This window comes from Lagenorhynchus albirostris, chromosome 2 (genome assembly GCF_949774975.1).
Source record: "Lagenorhynchus albirostris chromosome 2, mLagAlb1.1, whole genome shotgun sequence".
In the NCBI taxonomy this organism is placed as follows: domain Eukaryota; kingdom Metazoa; phylum Chordata; class Mammalia; order Artiodactyla; family Delphinidae; genus Lagenorhynchus; species Lagenorhynchus albirostris.
In genome coordinates this window covers 14,830,150-14,855,137 of record NC_083096.1, presented here as the reverse complement: position 1 = coordinate 14,855,137, position 24,988 = coordinate 14,830,150, and the positions used below count along the sequence as shown (strand labels likewise).

The following is a 24,988-nucleotide window of genomic DNA, read 5'->3' as shown; positions in this document are numbered from 1 at the left end:
TTCTTTTAAACCTTTACATTTGTTTTTGTCATACTTAATTTAGTGCTTTCTTGGTCCTAATAGAATCATACGCCGTTTTTATAACTGTACCATCTTGAATGCTTGTTAATTATTTTTTCGCATATGAAGGTACTATTGCCAACCTAAGATAAAGAGAATATAACTTGTTAAAATATTTCTTTATTCTTCTAAAAAGTCCGAGTTTTCTCCTAAGGAAATACTTCTGTTCTTTCTTTTCACTTTAAATAAATGTTTATGAATTGGGGGCTTTAAGGCAGACATCCTGGGTATAAGTCCTGCCTGGCCTGCCAATGGGACAACTTCCCGAACTTACTCTATCTTAGCTTCCTAAACCCTAAATAAAGCTATAATATCGTAATAAAAAAAAGTTTTTGTCAGTAGTCTAGATACCTTTTTTCCTTTTAAAAATCACTTATTTTGTTGTTCATAGTGGCGATTTATACTGAATTGTTTTTCATATTTGCATATTGCTTTGGTTTACAATTAGATATTTACCATGAATTTATACATAAATTATGAAAATAAATGTTAAATTGACATTGTAAATATTCTCATATGGTGACTTAAGAGTAGTATTTCAGGGTTTTTTTAAAATATTTATTTATTTATTTATTTGATTGTGCTGGGTCTTAGTTGTGGCAGGCGGGCTCCTTAGTTGTGGCATGCGAACTCTTAGTTGCAGCATGCATGTGGGATCTAGTTCCCTGACCAGGGATCGAACCCGGTCCCCCTGCATTGGGAGCGCAGAGTCTTATCCACTGCGCCCCCAGGGAAGTCCCCAAAGTAGTATTTTAAAGCATCCAATTATTTTTCTCTCCAGGCCTGTCCTTAGATCAGTGAACATATACCTGATCACAAGGTTTAAGAATTTTAGTAGTCTACTTGAATTATTGTTTGTTTGAGCTTTGATCTTCAGATAGTTTACAAACAAATTTTTGGACGATGAGCCGTGTTTCTCTGGTACAGTGAACTTATTTCTGTCTCCTTAAACTAGTTTGTCTTTATGCTTTGAATGCTACAGTAATTTCTTTAATCAAATTGATGGAAGTCCCTTTCCCAGCCCACACTGAAACCAATTTATTGGTCATGATACGCCAGCTATGTTGCTAACAGTCGTAACGAACTGTCAGGCGATATCGCAGTGAAGCTAATTTGAAGTCATTAGGTGTGCAGCGCTCAGGCGACAATTTGTTACAGTGCTTGGGAACACAGCTGACATTTCTGAATGGCTTTGTTCACTGCAGTTCTAGATGAGGCCAAGCAAATTGTAAACTAATTTAAACATCACTCTGTATTATACCGGCTACTTTGTCTTACACTGTTTGCTAATAAAGCACCCCCAATTAAGTCAAAACTAGTTAACTAGGTGAGCTGGAGTGTATTCTTTAGAAGATATCTCCACAAGGGTCACTGCATCTAAAAGAAAGATGAGAATTTGATTGTGTGGATAGCTGATTTGCATTTGGATTGTAATCATATCTATAAGGTTTTTAGAAAAAGCAAAAAAAAATCGAAATAGAATATGCTGAAAGATCGTGAGACATTGGAAGTTGTAGCGGTGGAAACAACCAGAATTTACCTAAACAGTGTATGAAAACTTTTCTGGAAGGAAAGTGTGATGAAGGGTTTTAGAAAGAAACAAAACTAAGATTTGTTGAAGTGTCCACAGATACTTTTAAAAATAATCAATATATATTATATCATTTACATTTATCCACACACACAGGTACACAGACATACATACTCACAGGTTTAAAATAGCATTATTCTAAACCGGGGTTTCTCAGTCTTGACGCAATTGATGTTTGGAACCAGATAATCTTTTGTTATGGGGCCTGTCCTGTTCCTTGTAGGGTATTTAGCAACATCCTTGGTTTCTACCTATTAGCATCCTTGAGTTGTAACAAACAAAAATGTCTTCACACATTGCCAGATGTCCTCTTGGGGGGCAAAATCATGCCCCTCTCACCCGGTTGAGACCCATTGTTCTAACCCAGGAATCAGATATTATTATCTTTAATTCAAAGATAGGGAGATCTGGGCCAGAGAGAGGTAAAAACACTTGCACAGGGCTTCCCTGGTGGCGCAGTGGTTGAGAGTCCGCCTGCCGATGCAGGGGACACGGGTTCGTGTCCCGGTCCGGGAAGATCCCACATGCCGCGGAGCGGCTGGGCCCGTGAGCCGTGGCCGCTGAGCCTGCGCGTCCGGAGCCTGTGCTCCGCAACGGGAGAGGCCACGAATTCTGCCCAAGTTCTCCCTGAATTAAGAAATTTGTTAAGCCCATATTCTGTTATCGTACAGACATTCCATAATAACGATCAAGAAAAGTCGTCAACTCCTGCTGCTGCTCTCTGGAAAGGAAAAGTCAGTGATAAATTTGTGGGTCCAGTTGTGTATCTAAGTAGAAATGTCAGCTTACAGAGGAACTTGTCACAGTAAAGGGGCTCTGGTGACCTTTGTGAAGACAGTAACTTTAAATAACTATGAGTAACAGCATTTCCAGTGGTGGAAACAATTGCTATACGATTATGTGTTCAGTCTTAAGCTGAGGCTTAGAATTGGTAGGGGCTGACGTTATTCTCTCTCCCCAGCAAATGCCAGAGGAGGTTACTGTGCAATGATGATTCACGGCTCTGTTTCTCGTGATACCCGGAGGGTGTTTTAAATGACTGCAAGGAGTATCTTGGCTTTTCAGAGAGGGATTAGCAAAACACGAATTCACTGAAATGCCTTTAAGTTTCATAACAGTAAGTGTGCCATGCAGTGTTCGGAGGTAGAAGTAAAAGATGCTGTGATACCAGGGTGCTGGTCTATATAGCCGGGTTCAGGGAGCCTGGGCACGGCAGCAACATGGAGCATGGGATGGGGAGGGGGTAAAGCCAAAGAGAATATAAAGATTAAAGTCTCATTTCTGCCTTGATAAAAGTAAAAATGTGTTTTTGATACCATGACCTAGTCCTCATAACTGGGGTCAGAGCTGGAATTAAAGCCAAATCAGAACGGAAATTTCACGTCTTAATCTTCAGTTCAAAATTGTTTGTTTGTTTTTTAATGCTTCTGTTAAAACTAAAGTGAAATCTTTTTTTTTTAAATATACTAAAATCCAAGCCTTTGCTCTCTTTGTGCTGCTCTCAGTTTGTGGAATCACACATACACACACACACACACACAGACACACACACACTTTTTAAAAATTAAGTTTAGCATATAAGATCAGATCAGTAGCCGTTCTGCACTCCTGGGAAGATATTTTTGTATACTTGCTTTTGCTACATAAAAAAGTGACAAATTCAACAAAAGAAAATATTGAAGAAGAATACATAGGGAGTGGGGGTTTTTTTATCAGTAAATAGAATTAGTTGACTTACTTTAATAAATCACATAAATGGAAAAGTGTGTTGTTCGGAAACATGACCATACTTTATCTCTAGAAGCAAAAAGATCACAAGGGCTTTAGAAAATGCTTGACTTTAGTTGAAGGAGCATAAGGGCACCAGAACAGATGATGGTGCCCTAATAGCCCTTTTTAAGAATGACAGGGCCCCACCATTAGCATCCTTTTATATCCTTGGAAATTGCTCATGCCTCGCTTTTCTGGTTCCTATCTGCCTGACTCTTTTTTATTTCTCTTTCAATTTCGTCCGCGCTCGGATAAGCGCATGCTAACACAATATGATTGAGCTGTAAAATGGACCGCTGTCGCCTCTAATCTCTTTTATGTAGATACGGAGGTCCTGCACACTCCACTTCATTCTCTCTCCATTGTTGGCCTTTTTTTAGAATGGGCTGCCAAGTAATGGCGGCTCCGTCACATATTAGAGCTAGGTTTCACAGGGTGTGATAAGACGATTATCAGCCCAGCAGTCAGATCTATTATTGTTCTTTGTGGTTGATTAAAATATTATTTTGTACTGTAACTTTGTTAGCAAAATGCAGAATGTGCTTCGTCAGATGGTGCTTAAAAAAGCATCACCCATATTAGCTGACCTATATAAGTGGCTTAAATATATTTATGGATCTCGCCAGACGAATGACTTTAAGAGAAAGGTATTTGAACAATTCAGTGAATGAATGTATTTTAGAAGTTGGTTTTTCCTTTATCAAATATGGCAGATTATCAGGTGGGCTTGTTTATTTTTGACATGACAGATCGAACAGTTACCTGCTGAAGAAGGAGGACTCCATTCAAGTTTGGAGGCTCTTAGTGACATTTTTAAAACAGGAAAAAAACCACAAAAAACTATAGTTTTTCTTCCTACCAAATGAAGGCAGGAACTATTAAGCTCAAAAAGAAAACCACACTAGGAAGAGATGTGATAAAACAGTCTTTATGTATAGTTATTCATGTAAGAAACAGAAGTCTAAAGTATAGAAACCAGTATTCTCCATTTATTCTGAAACATTTTTTCTAAAACGTTCACTTAGGAAAATGTATTAAAACTTGCTCAGCGAGTTGGCCTTTTTTAGTTTTCTCGACAGAAGTACTTAGAATTTTCTATAAATGACAGAAATCTCTAAAGAACATGGATAAACTATTTCTATATTAGGATATAAATTTTGTGAGAGAATACCCAAGAATGTTTTGAACTAATATTTATGGCTAATGATACTGTTTAAAGGTATATTTATTGTTCTAACGCCTTTTACGTAGAGATCAATTTTTTAGATTGCATCGTTCCCCAGGCTGAGTTGTGAAGGTTTTGTTTCTTAACTGCCCATTACTTATCTTAAACTGCTGGTACCATTACATGATTATGACGTGTGAAAAAGCACAAAAAAATTGTGGTGGAAATAATTACTGTAAGATTATGTTTCCATTTGTAACACCAGGTAAGTTTTCATGTGTATGCCTGTGATTATGGTTTCACATGCAGGAAACGGCATAGTTAACTAAGAGAGTTATGTTATATATAAAAAGGACCTAATATGCTGTTTCGTTTCTATATCGTTGGCACTTGAAAAATGTACTATTGATTAGTTGATTAAAAATATGCACAGCACAAAACCATTAATTGGCTCTGAGGCTCCGCCCTCCACCCCACGGTATAACTGAATTTATGCGTAGTTGTAATTTCTACTTTGCTACAGGTGAATTAAAGCGATTACAGCTCTTTTCTCAGGATTAATTTTTCTTATATGCATGTAACTTAATGATTTCAGAACTGTGAAGTCATTGAGTCTTTTAGTTAAGTGGAGAAATTTTTTTTTTTTTTTGCGGTACGCGGGCCTCTCACTGTTGTGGCCTCTCCTGTTGCGGAGCACAGGCTCCGGACGCGCAGGCTCAGCGGCCATGGCTCACGGGCCCAGCTGCTCCGCGGCATGTGGGATCTTCCCGGACCAGGGCACGAACCCATGTCCCCTGCATCGGCAGGCGGACTCTCAACCACTGTGCCACCAGGGAAGCCCCAAGTGGAGAAATTTTAAATTTAAGATCCAATGCCTTGGCACTTAGTAAGACTATTTAAATTCCAACTACATTCAATTATCAGATAGTTGGAAGTTATGTTTAATGTACCTGGGAGTTGTATACCTGTGTACCGGTAGTTGTGGTTTATAAAAGGTAGAATAATTCTGAAAGTAAAATCAGAAAACCTGAGCTCTATATAGTTGAGTAATATTTTGTAAGTTATGTAATTGGTCTGGCCATGAGTTATATTGTGAAAATCAAATGAGTAAAAAAAACACACGTGCAAATTATACACATATGCATAATTAATTTGCAAATTATCAAGAATGATCTAAAAACTTAAAAAATTCAGTGTTCATTTTAGTGCCTAAGAGACTGTGCATAGATTGTCATTTTATTGTAATTAGAGCCAAGTGATCCAAAAAGTTAGTATTCATAAGAGCTATTTCAAAAAATATTCAGAACAAACCTCCATTATAATAGAAAGGGAGGGAAAGGTTATTTAACCAAGAGGATCACTGTATGGATATGGCCATCACTGTGTCCTAGGCGAACAAGACCATTAGCTTCTAGATGGTCAGGTTCGTCCTCCTCAGCCACACCTGAAATAACTGAACGTTTATCAGTTTCTGAAGTCACAGTTGTGATATGGAGAAAGGAACAAGTTGAAAACTATGTTGTGAAAAAACTAATCTGAAAGATCCCCTACAGGCTTGTTCATTTTCTGCAGCTCCCTTGCTAGAGAGGAGAAAGACCAACAAAGAAGGTTTGAGGTTTCCCAGACAGAGACCTGGTTCAAGAGACACCCCCAAATGTTATTAAAGATGCTCACAAAGACCTCTCCACACCACTCAGGGCACTGATGCACAGTGCCGTCACCATGCTGAATTACCTGTGCTCACGTAAGCTCTGTTCCAGTGTTCTGGTCCATTCCTAGGTATCCCCCAAATATATCTGCCATCCATTCGTCGTCATGCCATTGTGTACCTCTGATCAGCGAGGAATCATGATTTCATAGCAGTCATGAATACAATTTAAGTATTTGAGTGTCTGCTGTGGACCTAATACTATGCTAGGTACTGTGGGGCTTATTCAAGCTACAGGTGACCTGATCTCCACCCTGAATCATGGATCTGTGTCTGCATAAATATCTGTGCATACATATGTGCATTGTTATGTGGTAATCTTCTTTTCTGTGGGATTAAGCTTTCAATACAAAAACAACTAACATCGGTAGAGTTTATTATTGTTTACAAAGCACTTTCACGAACTTTTACTTGATGTCCATAACAATTCAGTTGTTTAATTCTTATTGTCCCCCAGAGTCAGGAAGTTTGATTCACACTGTTAGTAGTGTTACTTGAACCATGGAATATTTAGCTTAAATGACTTTTTACCAGTATAGCTTCAGTAGGTCTTTCTCCCCTATCCTCCTCTACTTCCCCGTACATTTTTTGTCATTTGTTCCAGATTACCTACCTGCCTTTCATACAAGTTTAGGCAAATGGAACATATTTGCCCTGTCTTTAAATATTGTCTCTGCATTTATAAAATGAAGGGAGAATTGAATCAAAGAGGAAATGTATGACACACCTTTAAAATCAATAAAAATCAAGGTGTTTGATTGATAGTGTGCCCTTTATATCCCTGATCACAAATTTTAATGAAACAAGGTGATCACTGTGTAGCTACTCAGCTGAATGGTTGGAAAAGTTTTTAAATGATTGGTTGCTAAAATTGAAGGCTCTTCCTCCCCAATTCTGTTCAGATTCACTGGGTTGAAGATTTCTCTATTCATCAAGTCCTAAAAGATGGTATCATTTTCAGGCAAGTAATTGTAATCGCGAAACTCTTTTGAATGATAAGGTGACAGGATGAGTCTCATCAGTTGGTTCACTATATATATCAGAAGCCTGAACAAGCCTGCACTCTACCTGAGGGTTATCAAAATATTGACATCCCATAGACCTGGCCCAACTCATATCTTTCTGTTCTGGAATTCTGTTTGTTCATAGAGCTGTTACTTCTGACTTTTAGGTTCTTCTCGAGGCTACTTGATGAGTTCAAGAGAGAAAGACTTCTGTGTCTTGTGAAAAGAATTCTATATGGAAGCTGATTTAATTAGCATAACCCATGTATGCTTAAATGGCTCGTTAAAATATTTTTCCACCTCTAAAAGAAGAATTGGAGGGAGAAGTTTAAACGCGATGCTGGCGTGTTTTGTTTCTCCCTCTGCTCCTCTTTGACCCTCTCTCCATCCCTAATCCCACCTCCCTCCCGTGGGCTGGTCACACGTTTTCCCCTGCGTCCCCCTTGCTCTGCCTCAGCCAATCTCCAAATGAATGCATGTCTATCGTGGCCTTGGCTTTGGCACTCTGGATATATTGATTAATAGTTGCCCTAAGCTCCTTTTAGCAAATCAAATTTTCACTTTTAGCAAGGATTTCGCCTCTGATTTATTCAGCAAAGTGAAATGCACTAAATTGACTTTGACATTCAGGGAAAATGGCTGAAAAACAAAGAGCAGAGGAAAGAGATATAAATTGTGTGGCAGCCGGAGACTTCAAGCATCTGAGGAACAGTTTTCTGTGGAATACAGAGTAATTTGAAAGCACACAGAGAAGTGGTTTCTTCAAAAAAAAATGAAAAAAAATGCTGAGTTTTCTTTTTGAATGAGGGTGTAAGTATTACTCAGCTGAACTCAGAATTTCTGGTACCATGCATTATATTTTGTAGATAAAAATAGCTGCGTAATCCAAGATTGCCTGTATCTAAATGAGTTTATGAAAGCTGGGACATAACCTAATTACACTGGAAAAAAGAAATAGTCAAGTCATCCCACATGAAATAGAATAGTTAATGTGAAAGTGTGAGCGCTGTGTAGTAGTAGTAGTAGTAGTTGTGTGTGTGTGTGTGTGTGTGTGTGTGTGTGTGTGTGTGTGTGTGTGTGTGTGTGTGTGTGTTGTAAAGGATGGAGCTTTTTCATCACCATAAAAAGAATTTGAAATAATTTTGGATCACAAGCCTGAGAAAAGCCATGTAACTTTGCTCTTCTGTTTGCCTTTTTTCCCAAGAACGTTTGCCTTGGCTGTATTCCTTAACGTGACTAAGTCAGCCTACTTCCTTGTTAGACCAAGGTTCGGTGAATAAGTGACCATCAGGTTCAAGATACAAAGTGTGGTTTTGATGCATAAAAAGAAACGGTGCTGATGTAGATGAAGCAAAGAGGAAAGGGGATTGAACTGAATTCCCTGTGGACACTTGGGTGAGGACTACTGAGGAGTAGTTTTGATATTGCGGATCTCGTAGACTGTTGAATTGCCTCTGCCGAGAGGGGTTATCAGAGGGGTGGAAGGAGAAGGGGGAGGGGAAATCTACAGAAGGAATTTGCTATTCATTTACCTTTTTGCTCTTCCATGTGAATTTTCCTTATTAACCAAAGTCAGGGTCCACATAGTCAAGGCACTGCCCTCCCTTTAACTATACTTTTTCATTATTCTCTTTCTCTTCATTTTCAACAAATCAGTGTCCAAAGTGACCCAAGCCATCCACATCAGTGGCATCTTACCAATCAGATAATATTTTTAACATTATACCAAACATGTCCCCAGGCATAGAATTTCCCTAACGCCAAGCTGCTTCCTCCCCAGTTCAGGCCACTTTTCAACCTTCATATATGATTCTTAGAAGAACCCAATTAGGAGAATGTATTTAACCTGCTAAAAATCCCTTTAATTGACCAAACTTTCTAAGAAGCTTATGGTATATGATAAACAGATATAATACCTCCATTTGTTTATAAATACCTTGATATTTCTCTTAAGAAAAAAAATTTCTTGGTTTTCCCCAGAAAAGAAAAAAACAAACTATGATTTTCTCAGAAGCAATCAACCACTTTTATTTTTTATTTATTTTTGCCAGGTTATATATTTTTTTCCTCCACCAAGAATCAGGAATGACGTACAAAGTACACAAACCCCAAGTCAAAGGGATATTCAGCTTTCATTTTATACTTGGATCTCTTAATGTGAAGTTCTGTGCTATTATTATATGAGTTAAAAGTACTAATGCATCGTAATTTAGTTAAAGAGAAACATATAGTGGGTAGATAGCACCTCTTGGTAATTCTAAGCTCTAGAGTCAATTCGCCTTAGTTCATCCCACAATTTTACATGTCTCCATTTAACCACAGAACTTTGCTTCCAATAAGGAAATTATATTTCCATTGCCAGAATGGGCAATTAAGTCCTCACTACATATTGTTAATATTATAAAATCAAGAAGGGGAAAGGACCCGTTTCTTCCACTGGATTCAGATTAAGCCAGTGGATGACCAGCCGTCCAGGTCAGCAGCACAGCCTGTATGGATTTGAGAGTCATTGGAGCCCAATGAAACACCGTAATTCCAGGGGTGTCTCTGAAGAGCAGCTCCCTCCTCTCTGTAGGAAGGGGGCTTCACACCTGCTTAACCTACATTAGGGAAGGATTAATTCCCTGAAGTGCTGGGCCCCCTCAGCCAGGCGGCATGTTTATGGCAGGGCACATGGTAGCCTGGGCTGAGGAGGGAGAGAGGGAGAAGGAACAGCTACGGGTTCAAGGAAGGACTGATTCCTCCTGACATGGTCAGCACTTTAGGAAAAAAAATAGTCCAGCTCTACTTAATCTTGTGATTTTCTGTGTCACGGCAGAGCCCAGTCTGCAATGCAGACTTGTAAACGTAGAAGAGGAATACCCTCCCAAAGGTCCTTCCAACTGTGCATATTACTCAGATTAACCTTTTGTGGAAAAGCATGGAATCTCTACTTAAACATTTCAGATTTATTTCTGTGAATGGCTGTGATATTGACGCAAAGTGCTGTATGATAGATTTTCCCAAACTTTAAAAAATACGCTTGCTTACTTAGAAACATGCCTACAGGAAGTTTTATGACACTCTTTTAAAAATAAATGGAAGGATAGCAGATAGAGATCTCTTTCTTTAAAAATTAATACTTGGATGATAGAACCAGAATGAACCATAGAATTCAATTGCTAGAACTTCTCATTTTAAGAGGAAGTAGTATATTGCAGTGGGTAGTGTACCATCCTTGGAGTTAGAGACCATGGTTCAAATTCTGATATTGCTTCGTGCCATGAACTAAGTTTGCTTATGTATAAGATGCGGATGATAATAATGAAGTGACCAACTTGATAGGCTACTGGGACAATTCAGGGAGTTAATGTATGTAAAGTGCCCAATCCAATCTTTTAATTGCTAAGTGTTCAGTAAATGTTAAATGCCTTTATTTGCACATTCACTTACAGATAAAAACGTTGAAGGCCAGGAAAACTGAATGACTTACCCAAGGTCACGAGCTACTCAGGACATAGTTGAGACTAAAACTCAGTCATTTAACAGTTGAGCACTGTTGATATTTATCATCGTCACCACAAGTTTTTCAGAAAAGAGTATATCTTCTTATGCATAGTATTAAATATTAGCAAGTTATCCTCTTTGTTCTATATTATACCACATTATATTACATCATATATAAACATGCACATATTTATATGGACAGCATATTTTTTGAAGATAGACCAGTAGTGAAAATGTTATAGAAAAGTTATTTCGGTATATTTTAAGTTGTGCACCCCAAATTATAAGTAATAAACCCATCTTTCTTTGTTATTCTTTGATATAGCTTGGCTGTAATATCTGGATATATCAGATCAAACCCCTTTCTGAAGAATTATTAATCTAAAGGTATAGCTCAGAATCTTTCTGTTTCACACAGGGGGATATAGTAGAGAGAATTCCTTCACTTAGGCTTGAGGTTGGGAAACAGCCAACAGCTTAAAGTGGCCAAGAGTTTCTCAGTGGAGGATCTTGATACAGAGCTAAGTGTCTAGGTAACATAGAGACAAAGTAACAGGAATACATGAGGTGCACCTTATATCTAAAGCATCTCTGAATACTTGCTGTGTAAATATATGTGATGCTATCTTTGAAGACAATGTCACTGACAGATCAGTATATAACGTTTGATTAAAATTAGCTTGTAGATAATCCATGGATTTTAATTAATCTGGTCAGTTATCCAACCCAGTATATGCAGTGAGGATTTTAGGTTCTCACATTTCTGTATGTGCCATGAAAGTCTAAGTCAAATTTCCAAGGCAATTTTTTACAGTTCGAATAGAATTATTTATTATTTAACGTGAATCTGACCATACTATATTCTTGTAGTTTAATAAATTTCATATGGGCTGAAGATGGATGATGTGGTTATCTTTGAAACATCAACTATGATCATTTTTAAGATATCTGAATATGGTAGTAGGTTCTCTAAATTCAATTTGACTTTTTTTGCACACTTTGTAATATTCAGTTCCCCAACAAAAATACCGTGTGTAATATATTTTTGTAGCAAGCTAATACCTATTCACTCGTGCACTGAACAAAAAATATATATTAAAAGCCTACTCTGCGGTTGGCCTTATACTAAAGTTCTGTTTTAGGGAGACTGTCTCTGTCATTATTATATGACTTTGAGGCATAGTTGATCTATTATCAAAACACTTTTTGAATCTTTATCTCAAGAATGGTTGCTTTGCAGCTCACTCAGGATCATGGTTTCTATTTTTCCGTCATACACGTACTCAAGAGTCTTGAAGAAATGCTTTGAGAATGATCAAAGTCGGGTGTCAACCACACCTCCTGGTCCAGTATTTCAGAGTTTCCCACTCTGTAGCTCCCCTCCCTGTATTCTGGATATCAGTGATGTTCTAGGGAATACACTGAGGGCCAGCAGCTGCCTGACAGGGTTTTTATGCTCTTTTCAAACCATGTATGCGTGGTTGTTCTGAACCCACTTGGATTTTACGTGGTTAAACTATCTCAGAAACAGAGTCTCTTTGTGAGTAGAGGGCTGCTTACTGCACGAGGGAAGATGGCAGTATTTTTTACTTTAAGGAAAGGTTCTTCATTTACTTTGAAGAGATATTAAGAATATGGGAATAGAGAGCTGATTACGGCGAGAGCTTTTCTCAGGATTGTTACGGTCGTGCGGCATCTCCTGCCATTAACTTTTGTTCTCGCGTGCAACAGCACAGTTCAGGGGTGTGGGCTCCATGCTGCATCTGTACATGGCTTGTTATCCTCTTATCAAGCTCTTAGCATCCCTTTGTTTATTTGAGACGACAGGAAGACGGTGTAAAGGCTGCTTAGTCAGGGATATCAGCCTTGTTGGCAGGGGAGTGATTGCCAGTTGAAAAACAAGGCATTATTGCTCATTTTTTCCCTCTTATTAGTTTGATTACATTTGCAAATCAAATCAATCCATCAGACATGATCAGGCCTCGTCCGCATTTTAAGGAATAGTAATCTCCGTCTAATAAGATGCAAATGTGTCACATCGGTAAGTAACCAATAAATCATCGTCTTGTCTTTGGCAATCATTAAATATCAGAACCAACAGTCAATTTTTAGTATTTTCAATTTGCGATATGCTGCTGGAATATAAAGATAGATGGACGTAATTACACAAACCAAACACTATTTCAGTTCATTCCAGACAGCAAATTTAGTGGAAGGTATAACTGGCTTGTCATCACACTACATTATTCCTAGCGGTTCATGCAAAGTTCACAGACGAGCTTCAAATGGACATTGCTTTTTTTCAACTTCTAGCAACGTCCGTACAATGGCAATCAAACTTTGATGTAAGGACTTGCATTGACTTCCGCATGGCTGTTATAGTCAGATGCCAGTATGACAGGAAACATATGCTCTCTCCCATCAGACACTGCTGGCAGTGCCAGCGCCAATCTTCTAGATTTTCGATTAAAAAGAAAATGAACTCACGAATGTGAAAATAAAGGAAAACAAAAACAACCAAGAACTCTTCAGATGATTTATACCATCCACATCTCTTTGGACAGTTTCCCTCAGGGGGAAAAAGTGGACCAAAACTTTGTTTTTCTAAGTTTCACATCTTTAGAGCCTCTCTGTTTGGGCAACGTATTCTTTTCACCTAAGTGGCTCTTTGCGAAGATGTGCATGTTTGCAGTGCCCTGATATGATCCAGGAAGAAAGGGTGTGTTGATTTGGGGCACAATAGGGAAATGTCGATATATATATATATATATATATATATATATATATATATGTATATATAAAATGTTATAATTCAAAGGACATGAAATGAACTTGTTTGGTTGGAATATCTGATCTGAATGTCTTTTCCCTAATTATACTTGCTTAGCAACTCGGTAACTTCTGATGAACTGTGACAATTGCCCGTTCATTCATTCACAGAAATTGTCTTCCCATAAATGCAAGACCCCACCTCCCAATCCCTCTTGGCTCTATTTATCTCAATGCAATCAGTAGGCATACTTTTCCATCCTTTCCCAATATTTTTCTCTTGTCCAATTCTCTTTCTTCTGAGTGCTCATATAAAAAGCTCTTTTACGTCATTGATCTGATGACATTTAAAAGTTGCAACATTTTCTCTTTGATTTTGGTTTGTTGTTAACCTCATCTCCAGTTACAGCCATCACTCTGGTTCTTTCTCTTTCTTCTCTGCAAAAGTCATTTGCCTTCTCGGCGTAAGTTGCTAAATAGGACGTGAAAGTCATCCTATGAGGATGACAGGTCATCTCTATGACCTTGATGCACCTGCTACTTATTTTGATGGCATTTCCAATCATCACTGACTGATTCCAGTTGATCTTGACAGATTTATCATAGGCTTTATATTTAGAACTTAGAGCTTAAGATTTGGCAATGCCAGTCCTTTGGCCTACTAGATTTCCTTATTTGCCATGAGAAGAGCAAACTCTTTGGAATATTAGTTAATCAGGTGTCTTAATTAAAGTTAACAAAATTGAATTTTGACCACGTGACTTATTTATTGTAAACGTGTTGGGTACCTTTATGGTAATCACTCTCCTAGGCAGTGGAATACAAAAGTAAACAGAGCAGAGATGGTCACACGGTCGTAAGGCTCAGAATCTTTTGAGGGACACAGACAAGCAAAGAGACAATTATAACATGGTGTTCTAAGTGCATTGATGGGGCAACACAGCATACTAGGGGTACACCATGGCGGGAACCCTAACTTCGGGAATCAGGGAAGGCTTCTCAAAGGCTTGAAGGCTTCTTGTGTAGATAATCCAGAGAAGATAAATGCATAGGGAGGTATCAAGAAGTTTTAGGTGAGCATTAGCTCCCTTCTGTTAATAAAACCAGTCGTTGTAGGTTAAACAGGCCCATTTTCAGTACCTCTGCCCATTTGTTATCAGGACTGGAGAACATCATTCATTGACGTACAAAGAACATTCTTTCAGATTTTAAGAAATTATAATATAGAAGCTGATGAGACTCTGATTTTAGACAGCACAGCAGCTTTCAACTTTAGACAATGAAAACATGCAGTAGTAGCTTGAGGTAGTGGTCAAGACAACTTTTCAAATCAGCAAAATCGATTTTTTAAATGTGTCACGTATATGCCTGCGGGAAGCACTCTCCATGACCATACATCCGGGCAGGCAAACCAGACTATCACTTGATGAAAACCATTTTAGGCCGCTTCTGCAACCCTTCCTATCTCCGTATCCTTTCAAAGTTAGTCGATTTCCAGCATCCTTTCCCTTTCTGCAAAACTGTTGTGAATTTCTAAAATACATCTCTGGCCTTTCCAGACGATTGTGTGGCCAGCCGGCACATGCAGCCCAAGGAACCCCGTACAGAGCAGCAATCGCCAGGAACCCCTATGAGTTACAGCTGAGGAAAGCCGTACAGCTCATGCCTTTGAAGCTTTGTACCAGAACCTTGTGCTCTCTCTAACCGATTTACATACCACCATGGTATGTTTAATTTGCTTTTTCATCAAATCAATAATGGGTCTAATTGAAAAAATTGGCAGTGCTACGTGCAACCTAAGTACTGATCTCAGTGTTTGCCGGCTAACGGCAACCTCGCGCAGCTCTGCGTACGACACCTGTGTTATTGGTGTGCTTCCGCTCCTAATGCGTACAAAAACAAACATTAATACAGGTGGAGCATCTGCACCAATTGATCACTATGCTATGAGAATTAATCACCTGGCTTTCAGCTTGAAGAATAAAATTTACATCTTTAATGTATGAAATGTATTAACACGCACGCTTGCACCATTGACTTCGGGTAATGTCATCAGTGGAGCACATACAGCCCCGTTCAGATGTGTTCCCCTGGACATTTGGACCTGGGTGTGTAAATTCGGAGCCAGGTTTTAAGCACTTGATAGGTGTTTTTAAAATTTAGATTTGAGACTTTTGGGTGAATAGTAATAGGAAAATATTGGAAGAGTAAGATTCAACCTAAAGGACTACCACTTTGGGCTCTGGAAATCTGCCTTCAAAAACAGTATGATGACACTTTTGAGGCTGAATTTTATTTTCTCGTCCCAATCTAGGATGGGTTTTGGCAACATCATCATCGTCATGGAGCTACATTCATTGAGCACTTACTAGGTGCCAGGCGCAGTGCTCATTGTTTTGTATACATCATCTCAGTTATTCTTCAAAGCAACCCTATAACTGAGGATCACCTCTGACACCATTTTTTAAATTGAAGTGTAGTGGATTTACAATACTGTGTTAGTTTCAGGTGTACAGCATAGTGATTCGGTATTTTTGCAGATTACATTCCATTATAGGTTATTACAAGATATTGGGTGTAATTCCCTGTGCTATACAGTAAGTCCTCATTGCTTATCATATAGTATTTTTTATCTATTAATACCATACCCCAATTTTTCCCCTCCCCCCTCCACTTTGGTAACCACAAGTTTGTTTTCTATGTCTATGAGTCTGTTTCTGTTTTGTATGTAGATTCATTGGTATTATTTTTTAGATTCCATATATAAGTGATATCATATAATATTTGTCTTTGACTTATTTCACTAAGCATAATATTCTCTTGCTCCATCTATGTTGCTGGAAATATCACTAGTTCATTTTTTATGGCTGAGTAGTATTCCATTATATAATATTCCATTCCCCTTGTCGATTGGACACCATTTTATAATTGAGAAAATTGAAGCTTAGAGAAGTCAAACAACTTGCCTGAGATCATGAAGCTAGTAAAATAGAGACAATGAGTCTGAAATTCAGGTCTGCATTCAAAACCCTGAGTTTTATCTGCTACGCTAACACAAATTCCTGGTATAAACTAATTCATTTTTTTACGTTCCAGACTGATTTTTTTGTTTAGCACAATGGGACCTCAAAAACTTCTGCTGGCAAAACAGATTTCATGGGTGCATCCCAATAATGTCGATTTGATAGTTACTACAGAACTGGCTACATAGTTGGTGGGGTCCAGTGCAAAATGAAAATGCAGAACCTGTGGATTAAGAATTTCAAGATGACAACAGCAGAGCATCCAACTACATGCAGCTCCCTGCATAGAGCACACACCCATGAAGCAGGCCTAGTATTGCCAGGAGAGACAGAAACTTTGCTTGGGGACAAGTTTGGCAAATAGAGGAGTCCCTCTTATTCAAGTCTCTGGTTGGGCCTGGGAAAATGCTACATAGACCGAGACAAGCTATTTTTGATACCATGATTCCCAACAACTAATTACTCACTTAGGAAGGAAAGGAGGTTTTTTCATCATCCCTAACCCATGGTCCCCACCCAGGGGCAATTTTGCCTCGTGGGGAACATTTGGCAGTGACTGGGGACATTTTGATTGTCACAGTCAGGGAAACAACAGGGGAGGAGGAGCATCTAGTGTGGAGAGGCCAGGGACGCTGCTCCATGTTCTACAGTTCACGGGACATCCCCCCACACCTTGCCCCTCAGCAAAGAAGTTTTCAGCCTAAAATACCAGTAGTGTTGAAATTGAGAAACCTGTTGTAAACCCTCACACTCATAAGGTTTTTGAGTTTAGTATTCAGTTTTGCAAATCTCATAAATGGATACGTAAATAAATACGGTAGCTTTATTACCAAAGAGAAGGCCTCATTTCCCAAGAAGCCACATTCATCCATAAGATCAATACATATTTATTGGGGAGCCCAGGTGCGTTTGCACCAGCATTTTGTGGCCAAGCCATAAGTTTATCCTTAGTGTTTAAAAATAAATCAGAAAGGTTCGTGAACTCTGAAGAGTGACCATGACATATTTGAATTAAGAGCTTTCTTGAAAATTTCATTGGAGATATTTATTATGTGGCTAATTACACATTCACATATAATGGTGAGAAAGGAGCCATTATAGCACATCCAATAAGCAATATGCATTTTAACAAATATATAAATATGTATTTATTCATCGAACAGAAACAGTTTCTGAGTTACTTGGAAGTAAATACTGTTTATAAATTTTTATAAAAATTTATAAATATTCAGTGGTAAATATTCTAAGCGCTCAAGTCAATGCTATGTATATTTAAAGACATTTTAATTTTTGACAGAGATACCTTTCATATGAACTTATACAGATAATTTCAGAATAACTGTAAAGATGTTAATATTAATCTAGACACCCTTAAAATTGGGGAGTTGGGGTGGATATGTCATAGCTTGTCAATGAGTTATATAAAGTCTCTATAAAACCTTTATATGTAAATGTATTGTTTTGTTGCATAAATACTTTGGCAGTTACTCTTATACGTGCGTGAGTCTATATAATTCAGCTTTTACTGGCATTTTTTAATTCTTAAACTGTTTTTCTAATCATTTCAGAGGAAAAACAATGAACTATAATATCCATATTTTCACACAGAAATTTCCGCTTAAGTAAATGTTATGTCACTATCTTTCCACTCAGTTTCTCTCCATCTAGGGATAATATATCAAATTTTGAACAGCCCAACTCCCTATAGCATAATTGAAAACAAACGGAAAAAAATGTTCTGGGTAATTTCCAAAGGTATTGTAATTGTAAAGTCCCTCGGTCCCTCACTCATAGGCTATTCAGCCCTTTCTATGAACCATTCTAACTACCTTAACTCTTCTTCTGATACATAGCAAATTTCTGGAGAGATTGACGCCAAAGGGAATCCTATGGATGGCAATAGAAAGTAAGAGTCTGCAGGCAAAAAATATAAAATGCAGATCGAGTACTAAGAAGCCCAGCACAGGAGGCTGTGTAATGTGGGTTTGGGCAGCCCCACATTCCTCAGTTACCTCTGAGGGCAACTCAGGGCAGCTTGGATCTCCTGATGCTTCCTGGCATGCTGTTTCTGATGATCAGGAAAATTAAAAATGTATTTAGTAGACTTATTTTGAGAAGACTGAGAAATATGTAGTCATTTTAAAGGAATCTACCCAAGATGTGTAAAATCTTTAAAAAATGTTTGGAAGTTTTATGTAATGAAATTCACCTAGATGAGATGCCTCCTGCCTTTACAAATCTGAACTGTTTTTGCTATTAATGAAAGAATAATAATGACAATGTTTATCATTTGCGTAGTGATGCTCAGATTACAAAGTGATTCCAAATAAATTTGATGCTCACTTGCATATGATAGGTACAGCATCCTTGTGAGGTTGTTATATCCACCCGCTTATTTTGTCCAGATGAGGAAACCAAGACCCAAAGATTAAGTGATTTTTCTCTAAATTCACACAGTTGATGCTGTATGCATATCTATGTCCTGAAAAGCGTCACTCAGGTAATTGCTATTCCATTTTACAAGATGTGTAAATTCAGGTTATCAAAAGTTTCTGCTATTTTGATATTTGAAACAATTTTCTAAGCTTTTTTTTCATTTTTAACATATATTGATCATAAACACAAAAACAATGTGATTCTATATTTTCTTCTTTCTATTTTTTTAAATGAGTCAATCTCTGAAAAATATTTAAGTAACTTTACTTATCACTATGATGTTAAGTATAGATGGAATCCTGCATCGTTTAGAATGGTGTTAAAGCGCTGTTCAGCTGATGGTGAGTACTATATTTTTCTTCAGTAGACTGAGAAAATACACTGCAAATGTAATCACAGTTTTCATAGTGAATCAATAGAAATAAATGAAATCATGTTAATATATGTTGAAATGCAGTGTATTTCCAATTCAAATTTTATTAGTAAGTCTCCAGAAGACAACAATTAGATATTAATATTGAGATAATAAAACAAAATTAGAAGCTTGCCAGAATCCACACGTGATACATACCTGTGTTCCCAAGATGATCTTTCCGCCTTGGGGCTCAAGGAAGTTAGTTCTCTTCTCTTTTAGAGCTATCAGGAAGAAGCATAGAAGAAATTTCCTGAATGTCTGTGCTAAAGAAAGAAATATATCTTAATCCCAAAGCTTTTTAAAAGTGGTGTTAGAGAATTTCCAAAAATTCCAGATAAAAGAATGTGCAATGAGATTCTTGAAGGCAGATTTGAAAACAGTGCTGCAACCTGAAAAATTATGTACTTACATGGATTTGGGGTGGATAGCAGAGTGCCGTGGGAAATTCCAGAACATACGGTTCCTTGTCAGTGATTTGAAGATGGTCCCGTGTGCATTTTGGCACATGGCAACTGTATAGTCAATTTCAGTTTTATTTGTCCAATGGACTTAACGCATACATTTTTCAATGCGGGTGCTCTTGTCATTTTGAGTGGGAAATTATTTATTTTGCAGAACTTTTAGCCTCCTTTAGTTCTCCCAATAAAAGCCTTGGTTCTAAACATACCATATTTCCAAATGCCATTTGGTGGGGGGAGGGAGACAGTGTGGTTTTACCTTTGGCTGAGAATAATTTGAGTGGAAATAAGCATTAAATTCAGACCAGTACAAGTTCAAATGGACTTTCTCCTGCATCGCACATGCAAGAGTATATGAACTGTACAAAAGTGTGGACCTAGAGCTACATCAGCAAATTAATAAATAAGTAGATAGAAAACATTTAATCCTCCAACATTATTGAGTTTTTTGGGGGGGTGGGGCTGGAATATACTGTTTCTAAAATACCGTCCCAGTCATCAAAATCTATTTGGGAAAACAGTATAAAAATTTGAAAATTTGGAAAAAACAAAGATATCAAAGACAAATCAAGATACATTGTGGAATAAATGCTATGATGTGTCCTAACTCAGGGTAAAGGAGTAGCTTCCTTAATAATATTGAAGCGTAAGCTTCTAAATGGCTGTCCATCTCTTCACTGGCCCATTACGTTGGTTGCTGGTAGAGAACGCTAAGGATCTACGTGACGCATCGTCCATCCTTACTCGAATGTGCCTCTTTTTGCGTAACTAAATGTTGATGTCTCACTTACATGTGTATGTAAGAGCTATTGATAATTTTTAAGGATGACTTCATAAGGAATCAAAAAAAGGTACATCCTTCTGTTCCTCCAGGAGAGCAAAAAGCTTGAAGCTTGCTGAAGTGATTAAATAAGAATCCCCACCTCTGTGAGGGAGAGAGAAAATAGTTCAAGAAAAACAAAAAAACATGGGGATCAGTAGGATGTGAGCATTAGGAGTGGTTTCCTTTGCACGTAGCCTAGAAGGGATAGGAATTGGTCAACCAGGATTAGTAGTAGAATCAGAAAACTCTCTGCCCCTCATCCAGCCCCAAAGGCGCAGATGGTACCATCACAGAATGTAGTAGCTCCAGTTCTTGAAGTCACCAAAGAGCACATTTTAGGTCAAACTATTACCAGGACATTGGCCTTGGATTAGGCTTCCAAAGATGTGGACAGAATTAAAAATTCAAATCCTTAGTAGTTGAAGTTCTCAAGAACCTGCTCTGTAATCACACTTGGGGATCATAAGCAGGTTTGGGGTGAGAGTTTTTAGGATAAAAGTAAACGGGTTAATTGAGAAGAACTAAAGGCTTGGCTGAGATTAATTCTGGCAGGATTTTGGTCGAAAAATGATTACAGACAGAGAATAAAATAAAAATTCAAAAACATATTCCGAATCCATATCCTGGCTTTGTTTAAGAGGCAGGAAGACGTAGGTCTTTTTTATTGTCTGTCCCTCATCTTATTTTCATGGCCAGGGTACATAGACTAGCTGCTGACAAAAATAACCGACAGACTCAAATCTCAGAACAGGCCTCCTTTACTTTCAGTATCCTTATTTCCTAAACTTATTATTAAACAAAGGTTCACGCTCCATAATGCGTAACAACATATGGGCATGATAATGCCATTGGCTGAGAGATAACATTTAGCTCTCAATCCTTCTGTGATCTTATTGAATTTGCCTGTTAAGTTCTGGGTGTAATTAAAGCAGATAAGAGCATTCATACATTTTGTTGCAAATTGATATGATCTCCTTTGTCTGTGATCTAAGTGAGATTGCCCTGTAGTTTTTAATTTAGCAGGTTAAGAAGCACAATTAAAATATCATGAAAAAGATCATAATCAGAAACCCGTCTTTTGGGTTGTCCCTGCCAAGTTGATAAAGGGATTGGTATATTTCATAATTACCTCCTTTGCTGTACATTTGTTCTATTTGTGGGCTGAAGTGTTAATAAATACCTTGCACTATTCCAGTGGGAAAGGCTTTCCACCTAATTAATAAAACGTGGACGAATACCTCGGACATTGAACCATACCTTTATTAGTGCTGCTGCCTCCAAAGAGAATCCCTGTCCCCTCGCCCCAGTAGTAAATGTCATCTTCCTGGTTATAAAGAAACCCCTTCAAAGACTGCCAGATTTCAATAGGAATAAAAAAGCAAGTTCTTTGATTTTTTTTTTTTTAAGAAATAACCATTAAATTTTTTTTAACATCTTTATTGGAGTATAATTGCTTACAGTGTTGTCTTAGTTTCTACTGTGTAACAAAGTGAATCAGCTGTATGCATACATATATCCCCATATCCCCTCCCTTTTGCGCCTCCCTCCCACCCTCCCCATCCCACCCCTCTAGGTGGTCACAAGGCACCGAGCTGATCTCCCTGTGCTATGCGGCTGCTTCCCACTAGCTATCGTCAACCATTAAATTTTAAGTAGCAAGAAATCCTAATCGAGCACAACAGGAATTATTCTGCCTAAAGAACTTACCTTAGTAAAAGCACCAGAATAAAATAACGTTCGCGTTGGGATAGAATAGGCTTTGAATTAGTCTTTATTTCTAGCTATTGTTTCTCCTCTAGTTCAATTGCTTAAATACTTTCCAGGCCTTGATCCTAGAGAAACTGAAACGGAGTTTAGCGTGTAGCACCATTACAGTGATACTTTTACTGTTAATTGTTAAATGCCAAGTTCCTTGTGAATATTTTTTTTTACTGAAGTGTAGTTGATTACAATATAATATTAGTTTCAGGTGTACAGCAAAGTGATTTAGTTATATATATATATTTTTTCAGATTGTTTTGATTATAGGTTATTATAAGATATTGAATATAGTTCCCTGTGCTATACAGTAAACCCTTATTGCTTATCTATTTTATGTACAGTAGTTTGTATCTGTTATTATCATACTCCTAATTTATCCTTCCCACCCCTTTTCCCCTTTGATAACTATAAGTTTGTTTTCTATGTCTGTGAATCTGTTTCTGTTTTGTATATAGATTCACTTGCATTATTTTTTAGATTCCACATATAAGTGATATATAATATTTGTCTTTCTCTGTCTGACTTACTTCACTCAGTATAATATTCTCCAGGTCCATCCATGTTGCTGCAAATAGCAATTTTATTTATATTAAAATTGAATTTAGAAATTAGATGTCTGAAAACACATCATTATTTCAAACATGGTATTGACTGATATAGACAGCTTGCTCTTGTGAGTTTATACATTTAGTGAATATTTGAGCGCCTCCTTTGTGGTGTAAAAGATAGACCAGTTGAAAAATTAAATACAGTCCTTTGTGCATGGCCATGGCAGCCTCAGCTGGACGCTTAAATGATGAGTCTGTAATACCTCTTTGTTCTAATTAAAAATAGGTGATAAGTGAAAAATATGTATAACAAATCTGTAAGAGTTTTCATTTGCACAGAATATGGAAGTTTACTCCCATTTCATTCTCTATGAATTGCTGAGTCCATTGACTTTGCCGAGATTCTTCAGAACATGAAAATAGCAGTATCTGAATTCTACAGGAAGTGTTAATAAGGGAGAAGGCTTACAAGGCTCCTCTATCTTAGGGATGAGATACGCTAGAAATATGAAAATGCATAAATTCTACATGCAATGTGGCCAGACAGTATATCCCAGAACGATTAGGGAAGGGGAAATAGCGTCTATTTCAAATTTCTTTGTTAACTGACATGTCTCATATAATGATGGAATTTGTTTTCCTAAGGGTTGTCAGCTTCCTCATCTTTTAAATGAGCATTTTCAATAAGATAATTTTTAAGACTATTTCCAGGGCTTCGTATCCTGTGCTCGTATGTACTTTGTTCCATAAACACCTGGTAACATCGTCCTGCTGTGGCATTTAGCTTTTCGGAGTTATCTTGAAACAATTTTGCTGTTAATGGGGGTGGCTGGAACGCTGGAGAATTATACCCAAGCATGTGGAGCAGTAGGTTGGTGTTAAGCTGGGGAATAGGACGATGGTTAGGGTCCTTTTAAGAGGTTTTTAGCATGTTCTTTCTGGACGAAGGGATGCATTTGCTGCTTTTTCGCTCTCAAACTCTTCCAGCTTCTCAAGCTTATCCTGTATTCCCCTTGAGGAATTACTCAGCTGTCTGAGTCACCTCTCGCTGGGCAGCAGCAGAGGAAAGCCTTCACTGTGTTCTAATTTCCAGCCTTTTGGGGGAAGTGTGGGAGCAGTAATGGGACGGGGGTGGGGCATAGGTGTCAGGAAGCTCTTTAGCCGTTTTGCTCTTAGCTCTTCTCACACACTCACTGCTTGTGCCTTCACCCAAGCTGTGACCACTCGCCCTTCCCACCACTCATTTCTTTGGTTATTTCCCAAACGTGGATTAAGACTGTTTAGGTCCTGAGACCATGCAAGGTCTGGGCGCGCGCGCGCGCACACACACACACACACACATATATACACACAGACACATACACACACACACACACACACATACACACACATACACACATATACACACATACACATACACACACACACACACACACAAATATTTCAGTTAGAAAAACAAAACTGTTCCTATGTACTAAGCCCTGGGGATACCATGATGAATAAGTGGTTTGATATCACAGAAAAGGTCATGACTTCAGTAGTGTCAACACAATAGGATGATGGGCAAAGTAGTGGAGGAGAAGACTGTAGAGAAGGAGGTATCACTCTCCCTAAGGTCATTAGGGAAATACTTAGAGGAAAATATTTCAGAGAGGTATGGATGGTTGAAGAGACATCTGCCCTACGGAAAGGAAGGGAAAAGGCATTCTACACCAAGGTAAAGAAATATCTGGAGTTCCCTGGTGGCCTAGTGGTTAGGATTCCAGGCTTTCACTGCCATGGCCTGGGTTCAATCCCTGGTTGGAGAACTGAGATCCCACAAGCGTGGCATCGCCAAAGAAAGAAAGAGAGAGGGAGGGAGGAAGGAAGGAAGGAAAAGAAAAGGAAGGAAGGAAGAATGGAGGGAGGAAGGAAAGAAAGAAAGGAAGGGAGGGAGGGAGGAAGGAAGGAAGGAAAAGAAAAGGAAGGAAG

General features: G+C 38.2%; 1 protein-coding gene across 1 annotated transcript in view; it reads left to right on the top strand.

The window, feature by feature from the left end:
* ESRRG (estrogen related receptor gamma) overlaps window positions 1-24,988 on the top strand; it is a 634,020-nt gene that overhangs the window by 578,086 nt on the left and 30,946 nt on the right. The window lies entirely within an intron of this gene.